Source organism: Athene cunicularia (assembly GCF_003259725.1).
Source record: "Athene cunicularia isolate RWA chromosome 14 unlocalized genomic scaffold, athCun1 chr14_part1, whole genome shotgun sequence".
Taxonomy (NCBI): Eukaryota; Metazoa; Chordata; class Aves; order Strigiformes; family Strigidae; genus Athene; species Athene cunicularia.
The window spans coordinates 3,141,467-3,149,909 of NW_020799118.1; positions in this window are offsets into that span (position 1 = coordinate 3,141,467).

Below are 8,443 nucleotides of genomic sequence, written 5' to 3' on the forward strand. Positions count from 1 at the left end.
TGCTGCTGGATGAGTCTGTAAGCAATAGCAATTTTATGGCTTTTACATTCCCAATAGTGTTTTATTTTAAAAATGAAAAATGTAGGGAGCATGTAATGCCCCTAAATCCGTGTTCACTTTAAAACTCAAGAAAAATACAACCTTATCAATGAGGTGTTATCACTGTATGCCTCCTGGAAATTAATTTACTGGAATCAGCTCAGTTTAAGTTTGATAGAATAAGATGGAAAATGCTTTGATTGCCCCAAAATTAATATTTCTACAAAACTGCCTACAGAAATCATGCAACAATTTTTCATTTGCAGTTTGGTTGTCCAATACGTGTGAAACCTTTGATGGGAAAAGGGGGTAGAGATAGAAAGAGAGTCTGATTTAACTAGTTTTCCAAGCTGTCTCTGCTAAATTCATGCACTCCACCAAAACCAGAGAATAATGTAGAAACTGTGATATACTTTTAAATCAACTATTAACCCAGAACAACAGTCATAATCCAGGGCATAAGGGTCTGAATTTAATTAACTGACACAGACTTTTCTCCCTGTTCATCACACTCAGGTTCCACGTGTCTTCAGCTTTCACTGGGTTTCCTAAAGATGAGAATGATTATCCCTGATGAGAGGTTTTTTAGGATTCACCTCTTAGGATAGTCCCTCTGAAACAGCCTGCAGCAGAGCACTGAACACCCATGTGCTTGTAAATACACAAATCTCGAGTGGAAGGGCATTACTGAAATTTAGTTAAAGGCAGAACTTGATAATTTTGTCCTTGATAAAACTTCTCCTTGCTAAATGTAAAAGAAAGTATCTTAAACACAAGGTAAGAGACACCTTGGGAAAAAAAAAATGTATATCTGGGCATGAGGTAATTTTCTGTGTGTTAGGTGAGATGCAGGAGAAAGGAGCGGCAGGGAGATGGTGCCCTGGAGGCACCGTGGGGTGGCACACGGGGTGCTCCGTGCTGATGAGGGGACCTGTGCTGCTGGGGTGCCAAGGCTGGGGCTGCCCGGGGCACCCCAACCCCAGCACACCAGCTTTCCCGAGTAAAGCAGCAGTGGTGGTGGCTGTAGCAGCACTCAGGGCAGGGACTGATCGGGCCAGGGAGCTGCAAGTCCTCTGAGCACTTTACAGAAGATCCTTAACCTTGGATTTTTTTTTAAACTTTTTTTTTTTTTTTTTCAGGAGAGTCAGCATTATTTCCTTCATGGTCAGTACTGAGCACTACATAAATCCATATCCACACTGTGATTAATGGCTCTTTAGTACCAAAGAAAGGTGTTAGATAATGCTTTTAATCACTGTCAAACTTCATAATTTCCCCACTTTCTTTTCCTGTTTTCTATGAAGCTTCTTCATGGCAAAACCTAATGAAAGCTGCCATTACATGTTGGATGGACTTGCAATGAACTTCAGATGATACATATATCGTTAGTCCACCCCTCCCACATAGCTACGGAAAACTGAGCATCTCAGGTCTGTGATTCTTTGTAAAAGTGTGAATAATCAGGTTCTGCCTGTTTCTGTTCCTTGGCTGGGGAAAAATATAACACAAAAGTAGAAAGTAAATAGTGACCTAATACCGTAGATAATGAAGGTCATCCCCTTCCACAGCAGGCTGCAGTAACTTGGTTTCTGCTTCACACAGCATACGATGTCTCCTTCAGCTTGGATCTTCACTCACTCATATGTGGGAATCACCTCAGGATGGAATTTAAGTTTGGTGACGTATGAAAATGCAAGAAATTGCTGAGTTTTTGCAGGCTGGCTGATGCCCTCATCTTTTGGAAATCAGTGAGAATTCTCAGGCACAGCCCTGGACACGGTGAGCAGCCACCCAGGGCAGATCAAGCACCGGACCTGCATCCTCAAACACAGTTGGACACGGATTTATCCTGCCTGACTTTACACTCCCCTCTGGGATGCCAAAATCACCCTCTGGTCCCTGCGGCAGGGAGAGACGTGTCTGCAGTGAGCAGGGCAAAGCAATTTATTTTGCTGGGTTTTCCATTGATGTGGACAACATCAGGATTCCAAAGTCAGGTAGGTCCCAGGAGGGCTGTCGGAGCACTCACGTACCTTTGAATCTGGAGTCCCTCTGGCTTTCAGCCCTCACCCTCCCTCAGCTGTATAAAATGGGGGCCATTATTCCCTTAGCCTTTCACTCAGCCTCCAGTTTATTTTGGAGCTTTTCCAAGTTTTCTGCCTAGCCAAGCAATGGGAAGATGAGCTCTTGTTCTCACTAACACATAACTAGCAATCAGTTATTAAGTTTTTCAAGGGAAGGCAGTGTAGAAATGTTCCCACTTTTCAGCAGTTTTGTTGTGAAATTGCTGGTTCGTTTTAATTTTTGCTTTAGGCACCATTGGCCTTGTGAGCGTTTTCGGGGAGGGAGCCAGGAAATCATAACTCTGTCATAAGCTACACATTGAACTTATTCCTTTCTAAATAATTCCTTTTTGATTAAATAGCAGTGACAGAATGTTTGCAGAGTCTTGTTAAACCTCTAGGTTGTGGTGGTTTGGTTTTATTTATTTATTTATTAAAAATATAGATAAAGACATGATTTCTATCACTAAGAAAATATTTGCTAAAACCCAGATTTGTGACTAAAATTTCCCATCCTCACGCAATTCTTCATTTTCAAAAGCACGTCTGATTGACTGAAAGCGGAAAGCCCTTCTTAAACTTCTAAAAATTTGTAGTAAGTCTAATTGCATTTTAATATTTGATATGCCTTATAATTGCAGAGAAAGTATTGACATCAACGCTGAGCCTGATATAACTCTGCCATCCTTTACAATACGTGATCTGCCCTACAAGAGCGTTTTTGTGACGACAATGATAGTTGTAATTACCCATGATCTGAGATGGACAGTATGTGACATGTTTAATTCAAAAGACATGAATCATTAATGCCTTCACAACAGTCTGTAGAGAATGAGAATATTTATTAACTGTAAAAGACTAATGTCCACTCTCACAGGCTCTTATTGGTGCCAGCTCAGGTCAAACCTGACTGTAGGAAGACACAGCTAGTCAGGGAAAAAGAGAAAAAACTACAACAAAGCCTAAACCAGCGTATCAACAAGCCATGCATACTTTATATTTAGCCTTGTTGTCTTGGAGCTCCTTAGTGATGTTCACTGAGTACTGTGTCCATATGTGCGTGTGCACATCTATCTGCTGAACACAAATGTCCTGAGCACTCTCTGCAGTCAGTTTTTAACATCCACGTGTCCCCAAATAGTTAACAAAGAGATTTGATATTCCAGCTTTAAACAGCGTTGATGGTTGATGTTTTCTGACTGGACACGTAGGGTAAGGAGGGTTATTTCTAGTCGCCACCAGACGTATGTGGTGACTGGTGTCCATGTTCGTACAAGGGTAAGTTTCCACTCAAAGGGCTGTAGGGAGGTGTCTAAATACAGTTCTGCTCTGAAAACCCATCAAGTTGAAAAAATACCTTCTCAGTCAGAGTCCATAAGGCTCCCTGGTGCACACATCCATCTCCACCGCCTGGAGACGGCAGCAGGCCCTGACCCTCCAGCTCAGTGGCACCCGGGGGCACAGAGCCCAAGGACTCTGTTGTGGGACCCGTGCCAGACCCCGCGCTCGCCAGACGCACTCCACCGCCTGACTCGGGTTTTCTAATCATTCAAAAGCAATCAGCCAAGCCTGGTATTTATAACTCTCTTAAAATATTATTGCATTTATGTTCATCTTAAAGAACAACCAGTGGTGGAATATCATGCAGTACACCTGTGTGCCCCCCTCCTGTGCTGTGGCGCGGCTGGCTGATGGATGGTCCTTGCAGAAAAGCCATTAACATTTTTGCCAGCGTGAGAATTTTGTCCATAATACCCTCAGATGTTTTATCTTATTAAAGGCTATTTTGTGAGATTGAAAGACCATTTTTACCGGTATGACTGAGGTGGATGAAGCACACTCACATCCACGAGCCTATTAGCATGATATTGGAGAGCTCCTGCAATTGTGTGAGCTCCTTGTGCTGCCAGTGACAAAAAAAAAAAAAAAAAGCTGTGGAAATACCTCATGGTATTAAAATCCAGAGCTATTCAAGCACTGTGACCTTTTTTTCCTGAAAATTTAATTGCATTAAGGTGGTACCAGCAAAACTGTAATATTTCAAAGACCTTGAAAATGGCTTGAAAGGAAGTTAAGGGAATATTTTTAGGCTGTGCTTTGTCATTTCTCATGGAGCTCTGAGAACAAGGCAGTGCTGAAGTACATGATGCCAACCTGCTTCCAGCACTTCAGATGAAATGGTCATCCAGGTTCTCCCAGTAAACATTTTTAGCAAGAAGACATGTACGTGTCTAGGAACAGCACGTCCCCAGGCAGCCACACAGCATCCTGATGCCACAGCTGCGGGACTGGTCCAGGGATGGCACAAAGGAACCATCCCCCCCAGTGCTGCTGACCCCAGCTGCTGCAGGGCAGGTCAGCCTGACATTGCCTTCTACTGTTTCAAACTGAGTGGCTGACAAGGGTGACGTGGAAATTTTTGTCTTCAGTTCAGTGTAGTTCAGGTTGGAGGTAAGAAAAAGTTGACACCCTGCGAGCTTTGCTGGGTGGCTGAGTGTCCGTCAGTGTGTCATCTCAGCCTTCTGGGTGCTACAAGCATCTCTGCCAGCAGAAGGACAAAATTAGCCTGGAAAACAACTCTCCATTCACCTCGAGAGTGGTTTCTCACACAGCTCCCAGTGGCCCAGTCTCCCTCTGCATACAGAGACACAGATGATCAGTGGGCTGGGGTCAAGCCGGGGTGGCCATGCTGCCCTGCATGGTGCCTGCATCAGAGGGGACAAGTCACCCTGTGTCACCCAAACCCGTTTGTGTCATGGGCAGAAGCTCTAAGCAAGTTGGAATGGCCTTGAGACTGCAGCAAGACCCTGCCAGCAGCTGGAGGAAAAGCTGGTGTCCTGATTGCACCTGGCAACCATAACCATGAACGCGTGGTGTCTTTGGGGCCTGGAGGGAAGCAACACCAACCTTGGAACAATGGGGCAGCTCCTTCCAAACCTCCTTCTGTGCAATTCCATGGACTTAGCACTAAATTCATACACTGTATGGCATTAGCTCTGCGTTTGTAGACAAAAAAAAAAAAAAAAAAGCCAGCATTTATCTGATAAGTTGGCTGAGGGCTGCAAGGGACCCCCACACGGGGAGCTGGAAGCACCTTCCTCTTCCCCCGTTGAGACCTGCCCAGCAATGCTCATACATGCTGGGGGATGGTCTGCAAGGGCTTTGCCTTGCACAAGAAGAGGAGGCTCATGGGGTGTCTTTGAGGCCAGGATCAAAGCAGCAAAGTCACACACTCTTTTGATTCCTTAATGGGCATTTTCATGCTGGCTCCCCTCCTGGCTGTGAGGCCATGGCGCACGCACGCTGCAAAAGCATTCCAGATTCAAAGCCCCCCCCTCTTTGGCAGTCCATTTTCTTTTTCTCCCACTGAGCTATGGCGGGATGGTTAGAGCTGCTTACCTGAGCCATCCTCAGGTAGCACCATGCAACACTCTTGTTCATCCAAGATACGACAGGCAGGGTTGGGATGGGGGGGGGGCAGAGTTGTACTGACCCTTCCCATCCTGATGTTTTGGAGAGCACAGATAGTCGTTCCGGGCTTAGAAACCTCTTGAACCATGTAGAGGAACCCTTCTTCCCTGTGTGCCAGCTCTTGACTCTGTGAGGGGAAAAAGAAAAGACGGTTCATATTCATGGGTCAGCAGCCTCTTTTCTTTTGGGCGCTTTGGGGGTAGAGGGATATCTGACATTTAAGGTCTTTTTACAGGGAGCATTTCCTTGACAAACCATTGTGTGGGAAACTTCACTGGGAGAAAAAAAAAAAAAAAGGCTTTAAAGGCAAACAAACAAACAAAAATCCAACTGGTATTATAAACTGAAAATTCAGATCAGCTGGATATTTTTCTTGAAAGAATTTTCTACTTACAGTTGCTATTTTAATTTTTTTTTTTTTCTGTAGAATTTGCAATGGGAAAAGTCATACAAAGTGAAAAGCATTGAAATGAAACTTTCTGTATGTAATATACTCGGAATATTCAGATTTTTGGTGCAGGAATTGCCTTTTCAAAGTATTGTGATTTCTTTTTCAAATGTATTTATTTTTTAATAGATGATAATTTCATATTATTTATTTACCTGTCAGTAATGACCCATTACAAACTTATACTGGACTTTGATAGAGAAATACATCTTAAAAACCCACTGATGTTTCAAAGTAAGGAAAAAAAAATCTGTTTTAAAGCATATTTTTGAAACAAATTTTGAAAATGTGAGGGTCTAAGTTTGAAATTCAAAGTTGGTTTGAATGACTAACTCAGTCCAACATTTTCACAGCACAGCTTTCTTCCTTTCAGCAATGGGAACAGGCGCTACAGATGACATGAGAGGAAAGTAGAAAATTCTCCAAAGAATAACATTGTAATTCATCTTGAAATAAATGTTGAGGGTCTGTGACTGATTCCTGTAATGATAGTGGAAAAAAAAAAAAAACAAACAACAAAACCCAACCACAAGCAGATACCTAGAAGATAGATAGAAGCAGTTAAAATAATCTATCTGAATGTATCATGATGCTGTTAGTAAGTATTGATATCTGCCAACCAGCAAAATAAGAATTTCTACTATGACAAAAATGCAAATACCATAATGTCACCATATTAAAAAAAAAAAAAAAAAAAAAAAAAAGTATAAACTTTGGAATTACAAAAAAAAAACCACAACAACCAACAAACCAACAACCAAACCCTTATAAACTCAGTATCTGTATAAAATTCTGATTAGCTGCAAATGTGAATTGAAACAAATGTCCCTGATGATACCCAGCAGACATCAAACTGTGCACAGGATCAGCTCCTTGGAAACCCCTCTATCAAAGGGGAAACAGGAGCAGCAGAGCTGCTTCGTCTAAGCAGAATAGATCACCAAGCAGCTTGGAGACAGCGTGTGTGAAATAAAGGCCGTGGGGATACCCCTAAGTGTCCTCCGCAGGTATGTTGTGAATGGTGACTGCTCTGGTAGGAGAGGGCTCAGCGGCCCTACAAAACCAGTTTGAATTCCAGTGAGAGAAACCAGAGCAGAAAGCCGTGAGATTTTCTGGCTCTGCTCTGGGGTTAGGACACCTTCCCTGAGGGCTGGGAGGGAAGCTGAAAGCCACGTCATTTCTCTGGAGTCAGGCTTGAAGATTGCCTGGTTCATCAGTAAAGTTTTAAATGTTTTTTTTAATTTTTTCTCTTTGACAGACCGAATGATTTTGATGTACTGGTAACTCATCTGTTGAGTCTAACACTTTGTGATGGCCCAGAGAACCATGGGTGCACTGTTTTGTTAAAAAACACACTCCTAATCAGTCCTGTTTATTAAGCAGAATTACATATCCTGGATATAAAATTGCAAATCACCTTTGGAAAAATTGTAAGTAAAGTTGGCATTTTCTCTCTCGGATACAACCAACTATTTTGTAGCTGTGGTAGGAGGAAAGTGATGAAATATCAGCTCTTGGCTCTACCTTGCTTAGTGACTGCTTTTGAAATTTTGTGTCAAAACCTTAATGTCATTTAAACACAATTTTCTGAATTTAATTGACACAAACACAATATAGGAGAGTTCAAACATGCAGAAGGAGACAGGAGGAATGACAGGTAGCCTTTGATGGACTGCAAACGCATTAAGACTTTGTGCTGAGTAGCAAGAACTTTGCTCAGGAGTGATAGCTGTTGCCAAAGGTCCCTTTCAGAGTTGCCTCCTCTCAGCGTCCTCCTCTGTGTGTAGGTGGAGAACAGCAACAATGCAGCATTATAAAATAAATAGCTTTGTAAATGTGTTGTGAGGGGAGGATGACAGGTATGTGCAGTCATAAAAGCAATTTAATGATTTCTTTCTCATGAAAGAGAGGTTTCTAAGGGTTCATTTCATTGCTGAGCTAATGGCTAACCACATGCTCAAGAACATCAGGCTGCTTTTTTTTTTTTTTTTTTCAGGCGATCAGGTATGCATGTCCTCAACCCCCGTTCATTATGGGTGCGCAGCAGCATCACCCAGAGTAGGTACTTCAGTTTGGCAAAACTGTTCTTCCAGAAGAAATAGCTTTGGGGATGCTCAGCTACCGCTGTTCTTAAAATTAAAGGCAGAAAAGCTTAAATGCTTCTTTAAGCAACACAAGTCTCCATCTGTCCTGGTTTGTATCAAAACCTTATTACAGACAGAGGGGAAAGGAGCTGGTGAAGCCAGGATCCCTTTCTGATTCAGCCACCAGCACTGACTTCACGGCTGTTTCCATCTGCCTGCTGCTGGAAGCACCACTCAACTCAGACCTCTTCAGATTACAGACAATTTTCCCCCCAGAGAGTTTGACAGCATCCTTTGGCTTCTAAAAAAAAAAAAAAAAAAAAAAAAAAAAAAAAAAA